This window comes from Amblyomma americanum, chromosome 6 (genome assembly GCF_052857255.1).
Source record: "Amblyomma americanum isolate KBUSLIRL-KWMA chromosome 6, ASM5285725v1, whole genome shotgun sequence".
NCBI classification, from domain to species: domain Eukaryota; kingdom Metazoa; phylum Arthropoda; class Arachnida; order Ixodida; family Ixodidae; genus Amblyomma; species Amblyomma americanum.
In genome coordinates, this window is record NC_135502.1 from 121,921,564 (window position 1) to 121,948,622 (window position 27,059).

Below are 27,059 nucleotides of genomic sequence, written 5' to 3' on the forward strand. Positions count from 1 at the left end.
ACATTACTGAAATTAGACTTTTTAAGGCTTGCTAAGAAGGCAACAAGCTCAGCGCACTCTGCTTTACATTCATAGCTGCTTACATTTGAAGGTTATGTCAGAGATCTAGATGCGTGCCTTTTGTGGAAAAATGTTGGAGGGGAAAGGCAACCCCCCCCCCTCTATTCCAGAGTCCCTGGGCCTGTGATCAAGCCCCATATAATGTGAAAACCTGTTCAGGCTGCTTCTGATGCACAGCACTCACTTTTGAAGCAAATGCGGTAGTGCCATACTTTCTCTGTTACGAGGCCTCATTACGAAAAAAATGTGGAATACATTAGACCCGCAAACTAGCGCTGGCGCCTTTCAAAGATAATGCAGCTCGGGAAATACCTACTTGTTGATATCTATGTCGGGCTCATGGCCCCTCTCAATAAGATCGCCGTATGCGACTTTCAGCATCTGTGTGTCCAAACAGAGGATGAAAAAATACTCATCCTCGAAGAGGCAGCCGTCCAACCGGGATACGCACTGCGCGAGATCTCGGCAGTACAGCCGCTCCGCTGCCATTAGGATAGCTTGACACTGGCCGCATGTACACCTGGATGCATTAGCATTTTGTTTATGTTCAGAGTGTTGTGTTTTTCTCCACACATTTTCTCTTTATAGGTTAGAAATGAACGTAATCTCATAACAGTGGCTCCGCCGGTACGTTTCGGAGTGTGACAATGGCCACGACGCAATAATTTTCCAAGCGCTATCTCTGTCCATCCGCGTACATCGTACATCGTCCGAAGTTCGCTGGGCACGCATACATATTGAGAACGGCTTCGCAGAATCGATCTGATCAAGCCACTGCTTTGCACAAGCGTTCGTTTTGGTACCCAGGAAGGACGCATAGAAAAAAAGCCAATCGTTCCACGTTTAGCAGTGCACATTGTCAGCTTGTGGAGGGTCACCGTGCGGTGGCGGAGTAGCTGGATGAACGGCGGCGTCAACGCCGCGCAGAGTGGTTATTGGCGGGCTAGCTTGGATCACGTCTTCGTTTCTCGGCGTATCCCCATAGGGAACAACGCGCAGGTCGTTACTCTGTCGCAATATCTTGCGAACGATGTCGGATAAATCAGGAAAGGCCATTGTTCAATGTTCCTTTCTGCATGGTTGACGTGACGTCGAAGCAGCCCTGGGCCAGCTGTGCGTTCAGGTGATTGTTGGAAACATATAAACGACACTCTAACCATGGAAACGACGCATCCAACCTTATCATGAACGAGTTACTGAGAACAGGCAACCATGAAGTGCAAACTTCCGCGACGTGCTCAGATGGGCTGTTTTGATTGGTCCCCCCAAGTGTCGTCATTGGGAGAGGGAAATGGGAACGGGAAGCTGCGCGATAATCGAGTTGAGGGCAGCATTTTCTTTGCTTCTATTTTGAAATTTCTTCATCCATTACCTCCGGCTCCTATGCATCGATTCTCGTAATTATTTTTTATTCAGCTCCTGTGTGACATAAAGATTGTATCTGAAGTGTAACCGGCATGAGTTCAAGCAGTGTTTCGCAGCCCCTTTAAGGACGTTGTTGAGGAAAGGTGTGAAGTGGCATCGGGGACCCAAGCAAGAGGCGGCTCTACGTCATCTCACTTGCGCGCTCGCGGAAACCACAGAGCTGAGGGTGCCTGACCTGAAAAGGGAATTTGTGATCTACACGGTTGCTTGTGACCTGGGCTTGGGAGTAGTCCTGCTTCAAGAGCACGAAGGTCGCCAGAGGTCGGTGGCGTTCGCCAGCCGCTCATTAACGCCCGCAGAGAGAAACGATTCCTTGACAGAAAAAGAATGTCTTGTAATTATCTTCGCTCTGCGGGAGTTCGACTATTACGTCGACGAAGTCGCCTTTGTGACTGAGACTGATCCCATGGCACTTACGAATGGCTGAGGCGCCTAGGCGAGCGGAGCGGACGCCTTGCGCGATCGGCGCTACTCCTTCAGCGTTATGAGTTTACCGTGCGCTACAAGGAGGGGTAAGAACGACGTGGTGGCGGACGCACTTTAGCGCGCGCCCGTTGACGGCCTGGGAAGTAATACCAGTACCCACTCCACCGTGCCCGACAGGCGGAGCAGCGCGACTGCCGCGAAGCTCACCCATCGCCCCGAAGGAAGGGACAACTCACCTTCCCAGAGCGAAAGCGTGAACCACTTGGACTTCGTCATTTCAGTGGCGAGCGTTTTCAACAGAAAGGAGCTATTGAAGGCAAATCGGTAGTAAACATTTTGTCGAAAATTGTTTGACGGATCTTGGAGCTGGCGGCCACTGGTATTGGTGTCTGTGCGGGGCGGTCTAACACAGCTGGTAATGCTGTGAGCGCGATGGATATATCCCCTCCGGGAAGGTTACACACTAGTCCTTCAAGGTGGTGATTCCACGCACGTAGAGAGGAGCACGTTTACGCTGCTTTCATAACACACGCATTGATGGGCATGCAAGAAGCCCTAAGACTTACCTCAAGCTGTGCCGCGTTGCTACCTGTCCTGGCAATAAGTGGGATGCGATTCGCTACGCCGACGCATGCGACGTGTGTGAAAGGGTCAAGCCGGGTGGTGGACGCCTACCGTGCCTCATGCAGCCGATCAATAGCCAGGGTCCTTGGCAACCTGTTGTAATCAGTTCTGCGCGTTCTTACATGCCAGTTCAGCAAATGGGTGGAACTATTCACACTTCGAAATCTGACGGCACGCGTAATCATGGTTAAGCTGTTCGAGGTGTTCACACCTTTGGGCTACTCCGGGCAGTTTATAACGGACAATGCATCGTACAAAACTGCAAAACTCGTCGTGGACTCGTTGTTGCCCTTGGCATTAAGCACGGGCAAACAACCACGTACCACGCACAGGCGAATCCAATGGAACGCGTGAAACGCAACACTAAGCAAATGCTTATTGCATTTGGGGAGACGCAAAGCGACTGGTACAACTGTCTCCCCGAGATTTGGTTTGCTCTCTGGTCGACCGTGAACCGCTCGACTGCGTACACCTGCTGCTCTCAACCTTGACAGGGCGCTGACGAACCCAACAGAACTTACTCTCCAGGTTCGCAGCACCACCCCAATTGCTTCGACGGCATGCGCCAACCACGCGACCGGGCTGCGCGCGAGGATGACGGGGCTTTTACCCAAAGCCCGCCGGAGTCTGAGCACTGCTCGGGCCCAGCAGAAAGCGTAGTATGGTCGCTCTCACCGGGAAGTCACTACAACCTGGGTGCCTTGGTGTTGAGGCGCAATCACGTGCTCAGTGACGCCAGTAAGAAATTCGCTGCTTCTCTGGCGCCGAAATAAACGGGTCCGTATGCAGTTAGGGAGAAACTTTCCTTATTCGTCTACAGGATGGCGGACTTGACGCTAAGACCGACCGGCGGACCAGTGCCTGTTCGTGACCTCAAACCTTACTTTCACATGGGGAATGAGTGGCCTGTGGAGAATGCTCTCAGGCGACAGCAGGCAGCCACACCGAGAGGCAAGGCTCGACAACAGATCCCAGCGGCTCGTTACGACTTGCGCCCATGGCAGAACTCTGGCCAACGCACGGGGACTAATTTCTCAGGCTTAATATGGACTGAAGACCACTTTCATATTTCGCAGTGTGGCTTCCAGAGCGAGCACGCGCTTTCTCTTACGAAATGACTGAGCGGGGTTGGATTAACGTAAACAAAAAAATGTAAAATGGGAAAGTGACTAGAAAGAAAAGACGGCCTTGGAGCCGCAGGGGAGCCTTCGCAGGGAGCCCGTGTTAGAGCTTGCGGACGCTCGGACGAACGTTGCTGCTTCGGACATCCAGAACGAGGCCGTTTCGGAAACCGGCTGCGCTTCATAACCAAGAGTCCGCTTTGATTGCCGAACAACCATGCCGAAAATCTGCTTCCGGTTGGCAGCGGGACGAGCGAGCGAGAATTCGGGGAAACCAGCGCCGGCGAAAACTGCAGCAGAGGAGCCGCCTTGGCTTCTCCCGGTCCCCGTGGCAGCGGCTTCGCCCACGAGAGCAGCTTGGTACCCCGCTGGGCCCGCCTCGCAAGCTCTTGGTGGCCGCGGAAAAATGAATCGACGCGACTTTGCCACCCCTGCCAAAAGGAAAAGAGGCCGAGCCAAGAGCGAGCGCAGCAACCAGCTGAGTGGAGGCCTGCTGTACGCTATGCAAAGGGACAACACGGTGCTTAATTGCCCGAGCCTGCCTGCCGCCCGCGCGCCCCTTGAAAGCTGCCCTGGCCGATTTGGACATCGAAGCGGGGCCTGCGGTCATCGATCCCATTCAATACTTGATTGACTCCATGGTCGTCCATAAAGGTCGTCTGCACTTGCTCCCTGTACTGGCGTCTACGGCTTTCGACAGTGGCACCGGTGGCCTCGACCTGAAACTTTACCTAAATGGTTTAAAATTAAACACCGTTTCGGCCGCCTGACTCGGTACACCCCTCGTAGAACGAAGTCGCTTCTCGACCGAATGGTAGGATTAAGTACGGGGGGATGTGGGGATACACGCGAATCCCCTGTCCCATAGTAATGGCAGCGCGTAATTCTCACGCAATATTCTGGAGCCGTTCGGGAGGTTTGCGAGTGAGGGCACTGACGCTGGCCTCCGCCTCCTCTGCGCAGCCCGGGAGAAGGGCGTTTTTCCCGGGGCTGGGTCGTCTGCTGGCGGGAGCTGTGCACACGCACGGATGCAGATCCGCCACGGACAAGGAGAACGCTGCCGTTATCGTCCGACCACTGCGTGTGACTTAACCGCCGCGGGCCGTGAACGAGGAGCCACGCGAGGAGAGCGGTACCTTCCTCCTCCGCTATTTTGTGTGTGTTCGCGCCTTTTTAAGGTTTTCACCCCTGTATGTGAGCGGAACACTCCGTCGTTGCGGCGGCTGTTTTAGTTGCTGCTGCTTGTATTTGTCGGGAGCAATAAACGCGCATCCGATTAGAATACTCGTATTTGTCCCCTTTATCCCGAATCCGCCGTGGTTGTGACTTACCGCACCGCCGTTGGGGCTCTCACCGCTGACTGCTAGGACTGACACGATGATGCTTGAGAGCGACTACTGCTTCTAGCACTTTGAGCATTATTACGAGAATAGTTCCCATCATCCCATAAGGCAGTTATCACCTCCCTGTATATTAATAACTTTAACCTCTCCACCGGGAATCAGCCGAACATAAGCGAGACGTGTAAAGCTTCATTTTGTAGATTGGCATCTTTTTACAGCGAGAGCTATGATACAAAAAATAGATTTATAAAATCTCTGCGTTGATCAGATAAACGAAAGTCCACAAATTGTGTCGCAACTGCTGCACACTTAGCTATTCCACAGGCTTCAGGAGTGGTTCTGCAAAAGCAGTAAGTGTGGTCCACAACAGAACGAACGGAAGTAAAAAGGAAACAAAAGAGAGCTTGGAGTAATTATTACAAGCGATCAACACTAGAGTTTCGTGAATTTTAAAAATGCGAGAGCTAAAGCTCGGTGCGTCCGTCGCAGTGACGAGAAAGCCTCTTGGCAGAGATCTTTTATCTATAAACGGTCAAGCCACATCTAAAAAATTGTGGAGGTACGTTCGAAAATTGAACGTAAACTTCTCATCGTTCACAATTCCTCTTCTGACAACACTTGACATACAAGCAAGCATATGGGAACAGGAAAACGGTTTGGGGGAACATTTCGCTGCATTTTCCTGTGTATCGCAGTTTACGCAGTCATTTTTAAAACAAAAATATAGCCGAAGTCAAAGACTTTCCATAAGTGGAGGTGGGAAGGACAATACAACAATTTAATTGCTCTCTAGGAAATAAATATTATTCTTAGGTAGGAAAAAACTGCTCCATGAGCCGATTAGTTACACAATGAAATGCTTTCTCATCATTTAACAGTGCCTCTAGAGCACTGTGGAATTTCGTTAACAAAACATTACTAGAAAGAAAAATACGTAAGGCATGGAAAACAGACGTGATAGTGTCTTACGTAAAACCTGGAAAACCACCGCCTTCGCCTAGTAGCTCTAGACCAATGGCCTTTACAAGCTGTCTCGCCAAATCATTTGAAAGTGACCTGAATTAAAGACTAACATTTGTCCTTGAATGCTGCGAACTTCTTGATATCCATCAATGCGGTTTTAAAAAGGCATGTTCAAGAAACGACACAAACAGCACTGTGTTGCAGTCTTCGTGAATATGAAGAAAGCATGGGATACAACCTGGTGGTTTGGGATCTTCCTCGACCTAGGGTGCCTAGGTACCCGTGGTAAGATGTTGAACTGCCTCAATTACATCTTTTCTACCCTCTCGAGGAACGAGAAGGCTCCATCTTCTCGAGGAACACACTCCGGAAAATAAAGTACCTCTGGGATGTATATTAGGCTCGACACCTGTTTTACAAAAATGAATTCTGTAACGAAAATAATCCCACAGTTCATCATATATTCAGTCTACGCTGATGATCTTCAAATAGCCTGCACATCCTCAGGCGTCACAACATGCGAGAGACAATTACAGCTTACAGTAAACAAGACAACGACAAGGACAGATAAAAATAGTTTCATGTTTACCACACAAAAGTTGGTAGCAGTTCTGTTCTCGCTTTGAAAAGGGCTGCACACTGATTATACTCTATATCTGAATGAATTGACACTACCAGTAAAATATGAGCCTAAATTTTTTAGAAATAACGCTTGACAAAGGCACACTTTCCCGCCACACATAAACTCCCTCGAAAAGAAAGGTTCTCGAGCACTGAATATATTAAAGCACTCTCAAGAAAACACTGGGGTTCTGATAGGACATGTCTTTTACAAATTTATCACTTATTTATCGTAGCTGAACCAACTGGATCCAATACATAATTTAAGGTTACGTCTTCCTACTGCTGCACACAGGATGTCACCCATAAACATTCTGTACGTAGAAACCAACGAAACCTCACTTACAGACAGAAGAGCCGCGCTAACATGCTCGAACATTCTAAAAATCTGTTCAGTGCAGAGTCACCTGTTACCCTGTCGCTGCAAAGTGCCCGTCTAGAACACACTTTAACAACAAACTGCAAGCTACCCGGCCAATGCTCTTGCGGTTTAAGAAGTTGTGCCAAAACGCCGGCGTACTATCACATTGCCAAACATTTCTCGATGGCGAGATCCACTCCCTCCAAGGTACCATTTTTCTGCAATATGCGATTTGTCTCTTACACAGTTCCACAATAAACAAATTTCGCAAGGCGTAATACAGGAGTTTCTTATAGTCGAGGAAAAATACAGTACTTTCACAGCTGTTAATTTCGAGGGTTCAAAAGCAGATGCTTACATCGGAAGCGCAGTGGAACAGGGGAATTTGAATAAAATAGTGATACTTCCAATGTGCGCATCCGTCGTCGCGGCCGATTGTTACGCCATCCATGTAGCCGTAGAAAAAATAGTAAATGAGAGCCTCGCAACTTGTGTTATTTACACAGATTTTCTTAATGCGCTCACAGCCGTTAACTCTAGAAATGCAATGACTCCGCTGCTTGGCGGCATCACACACAGCATAATAACCGCCATAACTCAAGGATAAAACATAAAACTGCTTTGAAACAAGTTATGCCGGCGTAAAAGGTGACGAAAAATCAGATTTGTGTGATGCTATCTATCGTGACAAGCAAATTATGGAAGTAAATCTACCCTTTATTGTTTGCTACTCTTAATATGCCTTAACGCAATGAAAAATGAAAATCTGCTTACAACAATGCATTAAATAACAAACTGCACTTCGTAAAGCCAGTTATAACCATTCCCACCAGAAACGTTTCAAAAAACTATCTGCGGTCTCCATATCGACCACACGCACATTACTCACAACTTTCTGCTAACGAAAAAAGACAAACCAGTTTCCACACGTGGAGATGAAGATACAGCAAAACACATTTTAATTTCGTGCTCTGAACTGGAAAAGCTAAGGTCAAAGCGGTCTACATTTTATAATGAATGCATTCCTTTTGACCCTGCTCTGCTCTTGGGTGATATTGCAATTACTGAGATGACTTCTGGTTTTAGTTCTTTAACTTGAGGTTTGCTTCAAGAAATGTAAATAATCACCCAGTGCTTCGCCTGATATGCCTAAGCCATTTCTCATTCCTGAGAAAATGTCTGAGGTCTTTATTTGATTGGTTTGGAGCCTCGAGATACGTGCCGGGCAAGGATGGCCACTGATGTTACCCGACCCCGTTTAATAATTTTATTAGCACCAGTTTCTAAAATCTTTCCTTCGTCATCAGGAGGTAATTCTTGCAATTTAGGCAATCTAAAGCACCGGCAATTTTCCTAATTTCTTTAAAATTACCCAGCAAATTTCTCCTATACTTTCGGGCTTGGCACATGACCGCCTTACTTGCCTGGGTATCATAAAACGCAACACAACACAACAATCTACTGTCATTGACAACGAACTAAATGAGGTAATTTCTGCACTCCCGACCAAAAAGATCAATGCAAGAGATTACATTGTGTGGCAAGTGGAATAATAATATCATGCTAGTCATTTTCTTGGTTGCCTAATCTTAAAGCACCAGCAATAAAGAAGATGGAAAATTGTCCACGCTCTTCAGAGTAGATCGTTGAATAATTATAAATAAAGCACTAAATATTTTGGGTTTGAAGGACCGCGGATCATTTCGGGTGACAGGGCACAGGAGTGAGATCAAACGTTTTTCGGGACACTAAGAAACACAAGCATTGTGATTATTGGATTCCTTGGTTGTCTTTACTGCTCGTTCTAGCCATCAGTTTCGTAGTCCACCAAGAAGTCACAGCGTAAAAGTTTTGTAAGTTTGTAAACAAGTCGTAAAAAACCAATAGAAAACAAAAAGCAAAAGGAGTATCTCTCTACTTACTATTCTTTAAGTTCTGGTCTTAATGATAACTACATAGTGCAATTCTTTTAGGTCGGGCGAAAATTGAATAAAAATTAAAACAAAAACAATCACGTCGCCGATGCGATCCCAATTCATCACCTCGAATTTCGCGCACGGTGCTCTACCAACTAAACTACGTTAACAGCGGCTGATTATTCTGCTTTCGTTGAATTCGTGTAACGCGCACGCTAACTTAGAAAGTGCTCACGAATACCGCCCTGGTCAATAGCAGTGGACTAATACGCTTTGAATTAAAGAGCGTCGCGTGGAACGGTTCTTAATGGCGACGGCAGAAGGTGCGCGAGAAACATATGGTACCGTCGCTTCAAGACTGCCTGAACTTATTAAGGCGTAAGCCTACCTTGGCTCATAAGTGGCGTGGACGGAAGTTGTAGACGAAAGTTTGTGGAGGGAAGTTGTCCGCAGAAACTATCAACCATAAGTTGCATGGTAAATAACATAAAATGGCCAAAGTTCATTAAGCAACAATTTTTAAGCAACATAAATGTATTGAAATAAAAAAGAAGGAAGAAAAGTGACATAAATATTCAGAAAGATAAAAAAATAAGGAAATAAAATACTTTAAAAAACAAAAACAAGCATAAAAAGGTGGGAAACAAAAAAAATGAAGAAAGAAAGAGAGGACAGGGAAGGGCCTGCACATTTCCGCTCTTAAGCATACTTAAGTGCAATCCTGCATTATTTTAGCTCGTTAAGCTATCCAGAAGAAAATAGTTTGGAATTAAGCGGTTTGCTATGGCAAACGTAAGAATAACACCGAGGAACGCACAGAGCAGTGTTTCTACTTAATGATTTCCTTCATTTATGAAGTTCACTAATAAGAAATTATTAGTGTAATATGTTTTATGCTGATTAATTGTTAGAATGGAGACGAAAAAACAACCAATTGGAATTTATCAAGCTACGTGTGGCATCTTGTGTATGTCAGGTTTACACTGCAAGCAATGCTCACACGTGGTCCAGTTGTTTGATCATATTCGAAACATGCGCTACATAGAAACAAAAGCATACACAATTACAAACGACACAGGTAACCAGCGCCAATTTACAATTGTTGATTTATCATAAGAGAGGCGACTGTATACACCTAGACTAGACAACCAAGTAACCACAAACGCTTCCTGCATTCCTGCACGTGACCTTGGCGATGACCCCGCATCTGCACTTCTATTACATCAATTCCTTTTCGTCAGCGCGACAGATGGCATACTTACACACGTTCCTGTGTCCACTGTTTAGATCACGAAAGCTTCCACAATTTCCCTTTCAATTTGTTCCTTCTGCTTGCGTACAGTTTCAGGCCAGTGAAATCATTCTTAATACTTCAGACTTCAATAATAATTCATAATAATAATAATTCAAGAATAATTCAGACTTTACCCTGCAGCGCCCGAAGGCTTTAGAGCAGGACGGTTACAAGATAGAAGAAAATACAGCTTCATTCACACAACACACTTATGTGTATGTTAACCGATTCCACTCATGCATTGTTTCAACAACGAAGAAATTTTCATAGGTGCCAGTATTCACGTGATATTCGCGAATTTTAAGACAGTGGTCAATGCGCCTGTAAACATAGTGTGGGCCTTTGAGTGGTATTTGTTAATTCCGCTTTATTGTATGTCACAGTCTAAGCATTAATTTTTGTTCTGCGGGCGAGAAGTATTTGCCATTCTAGTTGCTCTTTCATGGTTTTTAAACTCTACTTCCTTCTGAATCGTCGCAAGACAAACCTACCTGCATAGTTTTGAATTTTTTCGAATAGTGTCAAACCACAAAGGCTTACTCCAAAATAGATCTTACGCAGCTCATATAGGCAGAAGTTTTTAGGCTGACATGGAAATTTGTTTGCATGAAATTCGGTGGCATACTAGTTCTGCGCACCAAGTCGTCAATATGTACATTCATGAGCAATAAGATGACAGTGTTACGTGTAAATACTTATATGTAGCTTCTTTACGAAACATAGCGTAAGTAACGTTGTACAGGGATTCAATATGTTTTTTTTACTTCTGGTAAAACAGACAAGAAAGCACTTCTTGTCTCTTAAATTCATCTTTCGAATAGTGTACCAGGTCTGAATTCGTATTAAATCTGCTTGAAAACATAAAACCTCGTGGTCAGAGGCAATTTTTTGGTACACAGCTTAGTCGCGGGGAATACAACCGCGCAGATGATGCATTTCCTTCTGAGAAACGCATCATCTCCATAAAAATCATGTTATATAAAACCCTTGTCCATAGCAAACTACAAACAAGAATACGCATCTATAATTTGGAACCCCAAGTACACAAATTTAATTATTGCGCTTAATCTCGTGCAAAATAACGCTGCCGATTTCATCTTTAACTTTATTCCTACTAAAAAAGTCATCTCTATGAAAAACACGCTTAAACTTCAATCTTTAGCCTCCCGTCAACACTTTTCACGGTTGTGTTTATTTGTAAAATTTTTTACAGCTGTCCGAATCTACAGGATGAAATCATATCTCCTCCGTCTCTCGTCTCTCCACGGCTAGATCACCCTCACAAAGCCGGGATAATTTCACACGAAACAAAAGCTTGTTCACTGCCGTTCGTTCCCCGTACATGAGCAGAACCACATTTCCGGATCGACAGCCAGCAATCGAGACAACCTGCGCCTCCATAACAGCTTAGCTAACATTGTATACTAATGCTCACAACAAATGTACTTATTGTTCTCCATTAGCTTTGCCTACGCTTTTTACCTTTGTTTGTTTTCCTATCTAGCGCTCAGAATTCTTATCGTTCCTTCTTTTCCTGAATTGTATAACCGGGAAAATAATGCTTGTATGTAAAGTCTTAGTGTTTTTACCTTTTCTATGATTTATAATAACTGCCCTCTAAAATATGTATGGCCCCGAAGGTAGCAATAACAAATAAAAAAATATACCAAAAGAGGTCCCAACACTGAGCTTTGCAACACTTACGCACTGCCGCTAATTAAGGATGCAGCTTTGTTTTCATTGTAGTACAGAACAGCGGATGCAAATGAATAGAAGCTTGTGAACGAGAAGCGAGTGTGAGACTGTATCAAAAGCTTTATGAAAATCAGCAAACTCAATAGCTAAGCCCCCTTCATCGACACCAGATGTCAAGTCGTGATCAATTTCACTCAGCTTGGTGGTGCAAGACAGACCCTTGAGAAACCCGAGCTGTTCTTAAATTAACAATTTACTCTCTGTTATATGCCTCATTACTGGCGTATGTAGGATAAGATTTTGCGTGCTAAAGCCGTTAATGATATATGTCTATAATTTCAGGCATCATTTTTGGGACGACCTTTTTGACGAGGAACATGAGAACTCTCACAATCATCGAGTAAAGAACAATTTTTCTAAAGATTTGCTATGAAAAAAATAAAGATAAAGGAAAAAAGGTAGGGAGAATCTTTTAAGAATATGTGGCGAAATACAATCAGGTCCAATAGCTTTACCCTCGTCCACGTTTTCGAGAAGTCGCTGAATACCACCTATGCTAATTTCTACTGATAGCATCCTCGGCTCATTGTTGACAGGCGGTACAGAGTGTAAGCACTATTTAGCTAAACAAACAGAACGAAAGTAGCTGTGAAGGCACGTTGCTTTACTTTCGTCGTCAGTGTCGACCTGGTCATTACGAACTAATTCATTGATACTTATCGACTCGTATCCGCACCCTTTAAAAACGCATCGAAATAAATTTCGGGATTTCTTTCACGTTACGTTTAGCCTAGAGAAGTATTCAACGCTTGCAACTTATATGGTGAGTTTGTATTCCCTGGTAGTCTCGGAAATTCTTTTGTGGTAAAAAACGGATTTTTTTAATAATTGAACTGCACGCCTCCTCTTTCGAGTAAGCATCACAATTCGTGTTGTTACGTTGTTGCCTGTTTTTTTCCTTAACCTTGATCATTTTATGTTCGGTAAAAAACATGCGTTAGCTCCAGCAATATCTTCTAGAACAGACCGCAACCCATGAACATCGCCTTCAACCGACAAAACTGAAACACATGGGAGTGGTCATGGTACTTTTGGGCATACTTGAATAATCACCTCTTTTCTCAAAAAAAAAATATACGCTGTCCTTCCTGCACACGTTTTCCGGCGATGCGCGTTAGAACTTGTATTCGCGACCAAGGCAATGGTTTGCAACTGTTCGAATCGGCTGCAATACTGGGCTAGATTTTCAGAATGAGCAATTTTTCCGCAATCATTGTTATCTTCAAGCAGCCTCGTGCTAGCATATCTCGCCGATTGCCCTAAATATTGTTTCCGATATTGTAATCTCACTTATAATGTCTTTCTGGCACGGTATGAATCCTTCCTTATCGGCGATCTCACATTCCTTGCGCTTTTCACTGTTGCGTTCTAATTTAATTTGGCGCAGTGGCTTCTCAGCTTTTTGGTACCCTAATTAAAACCTTCACTTAGTGTTTCTTTGCCATTTTCGTCAATCTACGCGACATTTTTGAATATGCTGCCAAGATGGCTGAGTGAGTATTGTGCTCGGCTGTTCCCCTTATGACGAGGGTTCGATCCTGGCTGCGGCGGTCGAATATCGATGGAGACGAAATATTAGAATCCCGTGTACTGTGCGATATCAGTGCCCATTATAGAACCCAATTTGGTCGACAGTTCCGGAACCCTTCACTAAGGCGTCCATCATAGCTGTTTTGGGACGTTAAACCCCCCAACACCAAAGCAACTTTTGTGAATATGGTATAACTAGCTGTTCCCTTTTGGCCGTTTCTGTCAGCACCTCCGTTTTTAGCAGTTTCTCTTGCACTCACGCGATCATGATATCACTATCGACCAACTGACTGATCTGTAGCCTCATACTCTCATTCGTTTTGTTATCGCAGGGGTTCATAAAACTATCCAACATCCACGAGTGGGCAACGTTTCTTTTGAGAAGGTTGGACAGGCTGGAATCATTTGTGAATATTGTTTTATAGCCTTTGATATGACACCAACAGCATGGTCGCACGAGGGTTTCTTGTATTTCTAGTTGAAAGAGTCTTATTATCGCTTTTTTTGGCAATTTATAGGTAAAAAGGTGGCCATTAGCCATTTGTTTAAAAACCGTGACGATCACTTCAGAGTCAACCACGCCAGCTTTTTTCGCACTGAAGCAGAATAAAAAAATTTCATTCATACCGTAAGCATGGCAAGATATTTCTGCTATTGAGCTTTGGATTGATGATGTGGTCTCTATTTTTCATGTACAGGTTCGAAAGGGCAGGAGATAGACATGAGTCAATGCGTATGCCTCCTGGCTGCGCGTACACTTTCCCTTCATACGGCACATAGAGGGATCTCAAATACATCGGAAATAGCTCAAGGAACCCGCTGACGGTCGTCCTACATTCATTCTCCAACTTCGTAGATCTGTAGCTGTCAATACACTCTTACACTGCAGAAATCGCGCAGTCTTGAGGATTTAAGTAGAGCGTGTCTTCAACATCCACAGAGAAACACGTCGCCGGTGGTCTTTTCTTTAATAAGCTGATGTCTTCCTCTAATCATTGCGCTATGTATGGATCATCACAAGTCAGCATGGGCAGTTGCACTTGCAGGTATCTGGCTACATGACGTGTTCACATAATCTTGTTCTCCACGATAATCCTGAAAGGGTCGCCTTCTTTGTACGCCTTAACGGAAAAATATGGCCACAATGTGAGTTGCATGCTTCTTTCTAAAATTTTCCGAAACCTTATCCAGAAACAGCCGGGCACAGGATTTGGTTGCTTCCTGCCTCATTTCTTTCATATCTTTTTTATTCGCACCCAGTTCATCGAAAGTATTTCGAATGACTGCAATGGCTTTCCTTCCATGGTCTTCCTAATGCATAACCACGAGTCGGTCAATCGTATCTGAAATTTGAAGCGCAGGTTCATGGTCTATATATTAAAACGTACTCATCCTGGAAATCCAGAGCAGTATTGCAGGCTTTGCGAAAACAGTCGCAAGCCATTTTTCCATTGGAAGGAAACTGCAGGCAAACAGAATAAAAGAAACTGAAAGGAAAATTTTGTGAAACAGTGCACAGAAGAACGTGCGTAAACTCAGCTGCGCTGGCAAAACAACGAAATTGATATGATAGAGGTCCAGATGCGGGGTCGATATCAACGTCCCAAGTACGAATGACGATAGCGTTTGTGGTTTCGTGAATATCTGTGTTTAGGTGTATATATACTGCTCTTGGATTATAAATAAAGAATTGTAGCATGCGCTTGTGTCATGTGCCGTTTGGAATTTTGTCAACTTTTGTTTTCGAGTATCGCAAACGTTTTGAACACACTGCTAAGCCATCGCAATGTATATCCCTGTCGCTAACTAGGCAGCGTATTATAGTGCATGGAAAAGCACAGTTTCAATTCAAAAGGGTGAGAAAGTTCTGTAATCAGAAGTTTTTCTGCGCCAGATTACCAGTCTCCATAAATATGTTTGCTTACTCTGCCTTATGTGACATCACTTTGTCTCTAGAGCTCCTTTGAATCAGGCGAAGTGACCTTCAGAAGCATACTAATAGATGAAAGGCTAAAGAAAGGACGTAATACGGTGTACCTAGTTGAATGCAAATATGCTCCCAAAGACATCTCGTAAGTATTGAAAAAGCGCTCTTAAAACGCTCTGAGTAGAGCCGATGAGATTTGCTCTGCAATGACACGCGGACGGAACGCTCAATTTGAGCATAAAAATATAAAACTTCTCCCACTCAGCAGCCATTCGGCAGTTAGTGCATTGGCAACGGCTGTTTTTAATTTCAAAAACTGCAAGGGATACATAGTTAAGCAGTTTTAGGTATACACCGCAACATGGCAACACAAATAAATCGAAAGAGCATATTCAAGAAAAAAATATATATCGACATTACCTAGCACAATACGTATACAAATGGCACAAAAATGGTGTAAGAGCAAAACGACACTAAGGGCACTAAAAAGACGCAGCTTCTAACTTGACTGAGCCCAATAACGAGCGTGGCCTGCAGTATTCCTTTTGTTTCCTCTGCCGAGGAAATGAAACGTTTTCCACTTATTAGTTACAGCTCGAACTGCAATGTTCACAGCAAGACGTCAAAGGAAAGTTTCAAGACCGCCTTCAACACAAGCTGCTAGAGTGAAATAGCGTACGCTTGACGTATACATCCAACGATTGGGCACATGGACAGAAAGTGCCTCAGGTGCAGGAACCCGCGGCTTGAATCACAGTGAAACGAAGAACCAATAATTACACCTCAAATAGAGAATTATCGCAAGACATTGTTCTACCCGTCTAATATTTATATAAGTTGCAAACCACTAACGTAGAAATGAGGGGAAATAGCACATGTATGTACAGTTGTTGATAATCGACAAAAATTCAATATATGGTCTACTGATGCACGATTGGAGAGAGAACATTCAAACACAGCATGAGAAAATACTTTGCAGATATGACCAGAACCAAAATAGCCCAGCTACGTTTACGGGGCTAAAAATATGGAAGAAAAGAGTAACGGACTAAAAGAGTCTAGCTCAAAATTGGAAAAACGAGACGCTGCAAGCGGAGTGCGAGCTGAGAGTCATTCGGCTTGTCATCCGTAAGTCTGGCGAAAGAACACAGCGGTTCCACAAGACGAAGACGGCAGGAACGACTAGTTTAACCTTGATAAACGCATATCATCTAGGGGAGGAGAAGCTAGAATAAAATTGTCAGGCGTCATATGCGTACAATACTTCAACACCGAATGCTACATCAGGCTCAACTCATCAACTGATGAATGTTTATTAACCCGAGAGTGTTTATGGGCTTCGTAAGCGGTTGCTCTTGCCCAAGCTGACAGGAACATTGTTTCCTGATTAACAATCACAATGTGAAAGACCACAGACAAGCATATGAAGCCCCGGTTTAACCAAGCCGTAGAAACATGACTGCATGGCCTAGCGATGGCGTGTCTGCCTCGCTGTCAAGCGGTAAGGGTGCTAGTAACGAAAGAGCGTGTTGACACAAAGACAAAAGAGCGGATGGAAAGAGAAGGAAGTGACACTACAGAGCACTCACTTCCGCTCTCTTCTGTGGCCTTATGCCATCGCACTGGTCCACTAATCACCATCATAACCATCAGCCTAAATACACCCACTGCAATGCAAAGACCTCTCCGATGTATCTCCCATTAACCCGTCCTTTTCCTGTTGCGGCCACCGTATTTCCACAAACTTCTCGAATCTCAGCTGCACATCTAACTTTCTGCCGCCCCCTACTATACTTGCCTTCTCTTGGAATTCATTCCATTACCCTAAAGAAGGACGAGCGGTTATCTTGCCTTCAGAATAGGCGCCCTGCCGACACCGTTTATTCCCCTTGATTTTCACTAGGATGTCATTAAACCACTTTTGTTCCCTCACCCACTCTCTCTGCTTTCAGTCGTGTTAACGTTGTACCATTTTTCTGTCCCTAGCTCGCTGCGTTGTCCCTAACGTAACCTGAGCCCTTTCCGTTTTCCTCCATGTTTCTGGCCTTTTGGTGAGTACCGGCAAGATAGAGATGTATCACTTTTCTATTAAGGGATATTCATGATCATATATCCATGATCATATTCATGATCTGAGAGAACCACTCATATGCTGTCCACCCCGATCTTATTGTTCTAGTTATTTCACGCTATGAACCTCATCAGCGGTCACTACCTGCCCAAAGTACACTTATTCCATTACCAATTTCAGACCTTGCTATTAATCTGAACTGTTGTTCCTTTGCTAGACTGTTGAGCATTACTTGGGTTTTCTGCACGCTAATGTTTACGCCCACTGCTTTGCTCTACCTGTCTAACTCAATGATCAAGCTTTGCAGCTCATCTCCCGAGTGATTTGCAAAGCATTGTCATTAGCCAAATGTAAATTACTTAGGTGTTCTCATATATCCAACTGTTTCCAATAGGCCTCGGAATACAGCCATATCCTGTAAACAGGCGATGAATAGCGTTGGCGAGATCTCATCTCCCTTCATGCACTGTTCCTTATTGTAATTTTATTAATGCAAACCATTAATACGCTATGATTGGCGGGGTGATGTCACCAAAAAGTGGCATCAGAATGCGTTGTGGGTACTATGAAAAGCTTGCGTCAAACGAGTGGTTACAATAGAAAGATGATGATTTGAGAATGATGATCAAAAATTATGCCGATAGTGTGGTTAGTGAATTACAGCAAAAATGTCCAAAAAGTGGGCGTAGCTAGGGCAGCACTTGGCGCAAAATTTGAAAAATCGGAATTGTGGGTGGAGCCAACGCGTGGCACCAAATTGAAACACCCGAAATTGGTACTGAGTAAATAATTTACTGTAAATAAGAATTAATATGTGAATGATAGTAAAATCACAAAAAAATGAATTAAGGTTGAATTAATATGAAAGAAGAAATTATTCAACTCTCTCGCATTCCTACAATGTGGTTAGACGCAGTGACCTCTAAATTTTAAATCTAAAGCTTTACTTGCCGCGAACTTGCGATTTAGCCGCGGCTCTGCTCCGAGGAGGCACATGACGTCACACCGCGTGCCTCGCCGCGGAGCCGAACCGGTCTGGCCGGGCCGGCGGCGGCTGGCGCTCTCGGCGCGAAACAGAGACATGCTCCAAGTCCCCACCAGTGCGGTCAGAGTGCACTGAAGCCGCCGAACGCGTCGACGGTCAAGCGCTGATGGAGTATAGAGGGTCTTGCTTTGGCTGACATGACGTCGTTGTGCAGCGCGCGCTTTACTTCAGAGTATAAACGCGCGTTACGTCGGAGTATAAAAATACCTGTGCCGAGGCTCAGAACCGAACCAGGCCTTTCGCGTTTCAGGTGGAGACGCTACCACTCCGCTACAACGGCTCAAGCTTTCACTATGAACAAAGGCGCATCTAGTGAATGCACTCTTCCGATGCAGAAGTCTCCGCGCTTTCGCTACGTATATCCTGACCTAACAAAGCTAGGCCATCAGCAATTGTTTTGCTTTATGGTGGACTGTTGTAGCTGCGCAGTCGTTGTAGATATCTTCAAGTAGTTTCACATGAGACTTTTTTACGCCTTGATTTCGCAATGCCTGTGTTACTGCTGAGATTTTCAATAAGTAGAGTGCTTTCTCGCAATCAGTGAAGCTATATATAGGGGTTGGGTGTGTTCTGCACAACTTTCTATCACCAGATTGATAGTGTGAATGTGCTAAATTGTTGAGTATCGTTTACGAAAGCCTGCCTTATGTTTTGTTTGAATGAATTTCACGGTTGTCCGGGTTCTATTTGCGATTACCGTAGTAAATACCTTAATAATACCATAATCATGCGGAGAAGAAGAGGTGTTCCTGTTGGGTCGCTGCCCCGTTTCACTTAATCATGTTTTTTTTTGCATTTTGTTTGCGATCGCTGTTTTGAGAGCCCACTGGTCCTCATATGACCAGCAAGAGTTCCAGCAGGATTCGGGTAGGTAGAGTGCAAGGTACGGAGTGCGTTCTTTTTGATTTCGCGCCTCCGCAGACACCGTGGTGGTTGGGGACCAACCCCCAGCCTTCCAACCTCCCATTCTCTCCGGCCTCATGTTTCCAGAGGTATCCTAGGCATAATGAATACCACTTCTGAATGCAGTCAATTGCGGCTGGCCAGAACGTGTTGAACAAAATCCTCAAGCCACTATTACTGGTGGTGCTTGAGAGGCTGGAACTATGACAACGCGTCCTCTAGCAGAGTTTGAATAGGAAGTGGCAAACAAAAAACCTCGCCTCTAGGAAAGTGCCAATTAAAGTGAGGGCACCATACAGGCCGTGCAAAGCGAGCTGCATTATGTTGAATGTAATGAAGCCCCGTTTATAATTGTCTCCTACATGAAAAAGCGATCGGAAGGGTTTCCTGTAATGTTCCGTCCGACACAAGAGGGCCGAAACGTTTGGCAAATGTGCCCAGATTTTCGTCAGAAATTATTTCTGCCTCAAAGGAGGAACTTAATTTATTTAGGATAAATAGAGATGGCAGCTTCTCAGTATGTTTCCTCCGCAAGCATCAGCTAAGCGTCTGTTATTGCTATCTGCAGTGGCTCGAGTAGGTGTGAATCTTTCAATTGCCCAGTCCTTCACAAGAAACGTCGGTAAGATCCGCCGCATTCCTCTCCAGTACAGCAATAGGCAATTTTAGAATTTTTGAGGGATGCCGGATTGATCAACAAACCGAGAGACCATATGGGCACCGGCGTCAAGAGGATGGAGCGGTGGAATCCTGTACCCTATACTCAGTCATTCTCACGGCCAGAGCAAACCGCTGAATGCCAGAGGGCGTTCTTGGGCTTTACTAGTCGTCCTGTGCTAAGGCACTCTAGACCAGCACTTTGCTACTACAACGGTCAGCGATTTGTCCACATGGCAAAGAACTGGCACACTTCGTGCCGATGCAAGATTTGTTCGGAGAGCCATGGGAACACCTAGTGCAAATCGCTCCTGCAACCAAAGTTCGCGAACTCTAGTGGTAATAATGCCGCTTCTTTCTCGGGTTGTCGGCAAAAGAAAGCTGCTTCAAACCTCTGGCGTCAAGAAATATTTCATGACAGCTCGCTTCGCAAAAAAAAACACCTCAACCAATTCTGGAAGGATTAAATTCAAGGCGCCAGAATCAAATGCAGCATGACAAACTCCAAGCTTCAAAACCTGCGTCGTATGCGCCTGCGCTGCAGAAGGGTGCAGGATAAAATTCAAGCACTCAAGTGCAGCATTCTAGTTCCACTTCTTGAACTGTGCCACCCGCTTTCACATTGAAGAAGCTTACTAGGGAGCGTTCTAACGGTCAAATGTAAGGTCCTATTTCGGATCTTTCAATTGCCTCACTTCAGCGTTCTTCTCCTCGGCCAGCGCAAGTGGTACCTAAACCAGCACCAGTTGTTGGAGTCAAATCTTCAGTCTCAGTGGTGCAGCTCATCCTGCCTAGATACTTACTGCAGAACCAGCTACTCTGATCTCGAGAGACAACACATTATCTTGCCCGGTGAGGCGTTTCTATTGCGAAGGCAGTGGGCCCCAAATTGTCGCAAAAGTATCGAAGAGGTTGCGTTCGAATCTGGGGCCTATCTTCAACCGAATTGCTAGTCGTAACTTGCGTCCCGCATCGAAGAGGAGTAGAGCTGTCAACCAACAAATACAAGGGCGTCTAGGGGAGCCTGTCGGACTTGCCACAAGGGGCCCTTTTCGCTGGCTTTTACGGGCCCGCCCTTGCCGGTATAATGCTGTCACACTGTCCACACGTAATTTATATAAGTGGTGATTGCCTTCCTGCTAGAAGTTATCATAAATGAAAGGACGGCAGAAAAGCGCGCGTTTTCACTGTTCCCCGAAACGCGATTTTAAGCCCTAGGTTGTTCTACGGCAGCTTGAAGTGTGCTGAAAATATACTTAAGCGATCTGCTCACTTATTAAAATCGAAGTGTACTTTAGACGAATTAATTTCGCATTTACGAAAGTACACTTTAAATACATTGCCAACGATCAAAGGCGATATCCCGAAACGCAATTTCTAGCACTGGATTGTTCAACGGCAGCTTGAAATGTGCTGAAAGTACGTTTACGCGGACAGCTCATTTGTTAGAATTGAAGTGTACGTTTTGGACGAATTAATGTCATATTTATGAAAGTACACCTTAAATACATTGCCAATATGGAAATGCCATTTCCGGAAACACGATTTTGAGTGCTATATTGTTCAAGGACAGTTAAAAGTGTTCTTCAAATATGTTTGGAGTGACTGCCCGTTTGTTAAACTTCAAGTATACTTCAGAGAAATTTATTTCATGTTTACGAAAGCACTCTTTTAATACACTGCAAGATGCTAAATTGCGTACATATTTTTTTCACGTATTTGAAACGTGCTCAATGCATACTTTAAGTCACGTATTTTTTTTTTTCAAATTTTAGGAACATATTTCGAATACCAAGCATAAAACTTCAGGAATCAATTCGATGCATACTTTTAGTGCATTTATGAATGCAAAATATGTTTAATATACGATATAAATATCCTTCCGTGTATTCAAAACATATTAGTTTTCGCTAAGGGCACAGTCATACCACAAGCAAAGAACCTCCGGGAAGTGAAGGCTTTGCTGTTGGTGGAACCTCTACTGTTGCAACTTCCTAGGTCCTCTATTGGGCAAACTTTTTATGAATAGCCATTGTCATAATGCCGATAATCAATTTTAATGGCCGCCCTATTGAATTCAAGAAACCGAAACTGTGTCGCCATTTTCTCCCCTACGTCAAAGCAACTAAGGCAACCTTGGAAACGAAACAAATTTTCAGCAGTCGCAGTCTCTTAGCCAAGCGTATTCTATTATTATTAGTCGATAGGAAGTTGGCGCAATTTTCTTACTGCTTTCTCACTGCTGTCAATAGAAATATACTAGAAAATCAATTGCATTGGCCGCCATATTGAATTCAAGGAACCGAAACTATGTCACCATTTCCTCCACTGACGTCAAGCTCACATAGTTTCACCTGTATCCACCCCACCTGACCGTGACGTCATCATTAGCACGCGGCAGGTGGTGGTTTCTACAATGCTATTGTAGATGGAGCTAGAAGTATCAATGCGAGATGTGCTGTTTTCTAGTAGCTGCCACACATGGCGCTGTGATCTGAGGGTGATAGCAGACCGCACGCAATCTCGAAACGTGATGAGTAGTTGCTGCCACAGATGGCTCTGTGACCTCAGAGTGGTAGCAGACTCCACGAAATCTCGAAACGTGATGAGTAAGAGTTAAATCTCTTTAAAATTGCATCTCCTCTGCCGATTCTTCAAGGTATAAAATAATATTAAGATGAAAGACTTTATTGCCATTGTATACAATGAAAAGGGACCCCCGACGAAAAGGTGGAAGTAGCGGCTTGAGAGTGTCTGAGGCCACACTCATAGACATGGCATAACGCCTGCAAAGACTGTTAGCTAGGGGCCTCCGTATGCGCTTGGGAGTTCCCCAAGCAACTTCCAGAGCTCTAGTAATTGATGAGGCACGGCAGCCTCCGTATGTAGTGTTACGAACAACGGAGACCTGTAGCCACATTTTCCGTCTGATAACTGGGCATGAACGGCACCCTATAGCTCCCGCGCTTCATGAATGAGATTGAAATTACACTGTAAGAAATGTGTGTGCAATTACAGGCATTTTGCAGAACATTTTTTGTTCTTCTATAGAAATTGTCTGTTATGAGACCTTGACAGAAACGCGTTCAAGAGAGAAACAGAAATGTGCCATTTTAGGATCCAATACCCGCCAAATGACAGAACTGGTCACATAAACTTCTCTGTTACAAAAAAAAAGTTATTTTCAAAACGCCTGCATCCATTTGCTAACCACGCCGCATATTTCAAGCGTCAGAATAGTTATTCAGCGCAATATTAGCTCATGAGATGAGAAGAATATACATTCTGAAGTCCGTACTTTTGCTGCGGCCCTGCATTCATGCAATGGCGCCAAAAGCAGCAAGGGCGGCTGGTTGAGCATCCGCCTGGCATGCAGGAGGTGCGGGATTCGATTCCCAGTACCGCCGGGTACCGACCGGTGAAACAATGAGTCAAGCTTTCTCCTGGCCTGGTGCTCGGCTTATCCGTGATGAAATGCTTATAAAATGGGTCTTTGATCCCACCTTGAGAAGACGAAATCACATTGTGCCTTGGCGCTCTTTGGCCATAGATGCCCTTGCGCCATAAAAATCTATATTCGTCCGGAAGGGCGGCAATCCGGTCATCAGCGGGGACACCAGCGTGCTTCGTCTGTGGTTTTTGGCACACAACATGAGTGATGCACTTTTTTACCAGCATGAATGAAACGCTTTTGGGAGTCTTGTTGCGGGCTTGTACTGCTATTGAAAAGGTCAGCAAAAATTATTCGCCACGGACCCTGCAAAATCTCGAGTGAACGGACTGCTTTTACTGCCATTAAAGGCTGGAGACCCCAAGGCTAGGATTCTCCGAATTAGTTTGGAGCGTCTTAATGCGCTTGCAAAGAAATCCTACGTGGCATTAGGAGCGAATGCTTTTCTTTTGAAATGTCGAGTGCGTACCAAAGCCGCTTCAGCATCGGTTCTTCCATGCTGTGTAGATGTAGCGGACATCACGTCTGCGTGATGTGATTGGAAACACAACTGAATTCCCATCTACAAAACCGAAATTATATTTTCCTCAGAAGCGTCCGCAGGCGAATACACAGAGTACACGGCGAGAGCCAGGCAGCGACTGACAGCGAAATTGCCCGAGAAAAACTGGAACATTCACTGAAGGTCACTACGCGTGCTCGGCGAGAACACGGGCGCCTCTTCGTCTCGCCTGCCTGCCAAACAAGCGCGCAGAAGGCAAGGACACAAGTGAGGCCCACGGAAGATATTGTTTGCGGAAAAATGAAACGCCCGCAGGTTTTTCTTTGCGTGGCAGGTATCCGCACCACAAAATTAGTGAATAAAGGCGGGAAAATTTTAGGTGCAAACACGCGATTGGTTTCCATGGATCGTCAAAAAGCGCGGCATTTTCAAACTCGTTTCTCATCCAGGAAGTGGTCGCAAGTATATATCGTATCTTTTTAGTTTTATTTAGTTATCTGCACGTAGGTGCAAAAAGCTAGCATAGATTTAAATTGGCGTATCATTTTTAGCTGAATTAGCATTGCAGGGGCCAGCGCAGTTCGAAGAGTGTGTCATTTGCTACAGAAAAGGAACCTGGTATATTAATGAAATTGTTTATGTTTTTCGATCTGTTCTGTCCGTAATCGCACCAGAATTAACAAAACAATGTTTGGGGCGCTAACTATGCACTTCATTCCCATCCTACGCGGGCGTTTCAAATGCTGTCGAACCGAATGTCATTCGACTCGGCTGCTGAACTTGCGCTGCCACACAATGTGCGTCAGTGACATTCCGTTCAGGTAGGATGTGACATTTGATACTTCGCTGCGCCTTCTAAGCAAGAGTCCGCACGGAGCTACAGCCGTCGCCATCGCTTTGCCCCACTCACAGCGAGCTGCGCATCTGCTACGGCTATGTTTCTGTTGATTTCGATACCTTCTGCTTGCTTTGCTCTGATTCTTTTCAGCAAATAACTCGTATACTCGCTAATACTCGCTAAATTGGTGCCATAACAGCAGGCCATTCAGTATTTAATGGACGAGAAATTTCTTTAAGAATATGCCGACGATGAAGATGCACTCTGTGCTGTATACAAACGTGCACAAACAGAACGTTTACAGGACATAAAACACAATCTGCTCTCTATATACGTGAAATAAATTTTAAATTCACAGATTGTACTCTAGCTTGTTTCCGTAGTGCGAGCGCAGTAGGGAGCGCCGATGCGATCCCCCTCTTGGGAACAACTGATTGCCGGGTTTTTGGCATCGTGTAGGAACAATACTTGATTTTGAATAAACTTATATAGAGATATGTTCAGTGACCGTTCGCATTAATTTAGGCGGCCAAATTTGTTATCTACAAGCGACACCGACGACTGCTGTCGGCCACAGAAAGTATTTAGCGCTCGGCAGTATGGGTCACACCGGCTCTTCCCACTCGTATGCGCATCTCTAATAAATGGTCAACCTCAAATCACTGCTGTCAAAACAAAACTTGAGAATTCGCTCCCTATAATTACCGAAGTCACGCAGCACCTTATAGGAATGGTTTCTCTGAGCGCGGCGACCTTCCGAGGATTGGCGTAGGAACTGATGGTCAGGTTTTCGCTTTCGTTAGGTTGAAAAACGTAGCTGTCGCTCTGATATGATACGCGTTGGTCGTGTTGGTGTCGCTCTCGGTCTAGCAGGACTGACCGGTGCGCCTCAGCAAAATCTTGAGTACTGCACTCAGGATTACTCACTGAAGTTCGGTCAACCTATAGAGGCTCACTCAAACTCATGAACTCGCTCACTTGCGATCACAACCCTTACAAGATTCGCTATCCACTTTCTTTAGAATGTGTAACCTTGTAGTTATTTTTACATTCTATGAACAATTGTTGATAGATAGTTGGTAGAAATTTACTTCTTTGTATGTACCCTTGTGAGTAAATAGCAATAGAAAATAATTTTTACACTCTATGCACCTTTGTTAATAAAAATAGTAGTTGAAGGTTACTTCTCTGCATATACTCCTGTCAACAGAAAGTTACTAGAAAATATTAGTGCAGTTCGACACATCGAGAGAAATAAATGAACGGCATGGGGCTTCAGGTCATTAAAACTATTGTTCGCATAACCGTGACATCTTACTTGAGTGCATAGTGAAATCTGTTGGAGCTAGTTAACAATTTTCCTATATCGAAAAGCGTCCAGTGTTATTCGAGCAAATTAGTTCGGAATGAAATCAGGGTATAGAAACGTGTTTTCAAAACAGAGGACATTCTATTTTAATAGATTTTTCTTACTGCTTTCTATGCACTGTTATGAGTAAAAATATACTGGAAATCAGAAAAACACGTTTGGTCATGTGAATAAAAGCCTAAAATAATCAAGTACTATAGCCGAACAATAAAAGGCTATTAAAGCAACCTCAAACACAAAATAAAAGTTAGCAATCATAATCTTTTAGACGAGCATATTCTATAGCGTTTGTTGATAGAAAGTTGGTACAATTTTCTTACTGCTTTCTATGTGCTGTTGTCAGTAGAAATTTACTAGAGACCGAGAGAAAGTTTTTATGATGCGAAGAAATGCCTAAATTAAGTACTGCAGCCTAACAGGTCAAAGCAACTAAAGCAACCTTGGAAATGAAACAAATTTTCAGCAGTCACAATCTCTTAGCCGAGCGTATTCTATTAATATTAGTCGATAGGAAGTTGGTGCAATTTTCTTACTGCTTTCTCAATTCTGTACATAGAAATATACTAAAAAAATTTGCTTTTGAGAGAAGGGTATGAAGCAGTAACTGGCCCATATATCTCGGTGGACACCCGAACCCGCTGAAAGGGAAGTGATAAGGGAGGGAGTGAAAGAAGAAAGAGATGCCGTAGTGGAGGCCTCCGGAGTAATTTCGACCACCTGGGGCTCTTTAACGTGCACTGAAATCACACAGCACACGGGCGCCTTTTGCGTTTCAAAGCGACTGAGGAGCCTCGATTATCGAAAAAGCTGTAAGAGCTCCGGTCTCATAATCTAGAATGTGAGGAGGACCCGTTTTG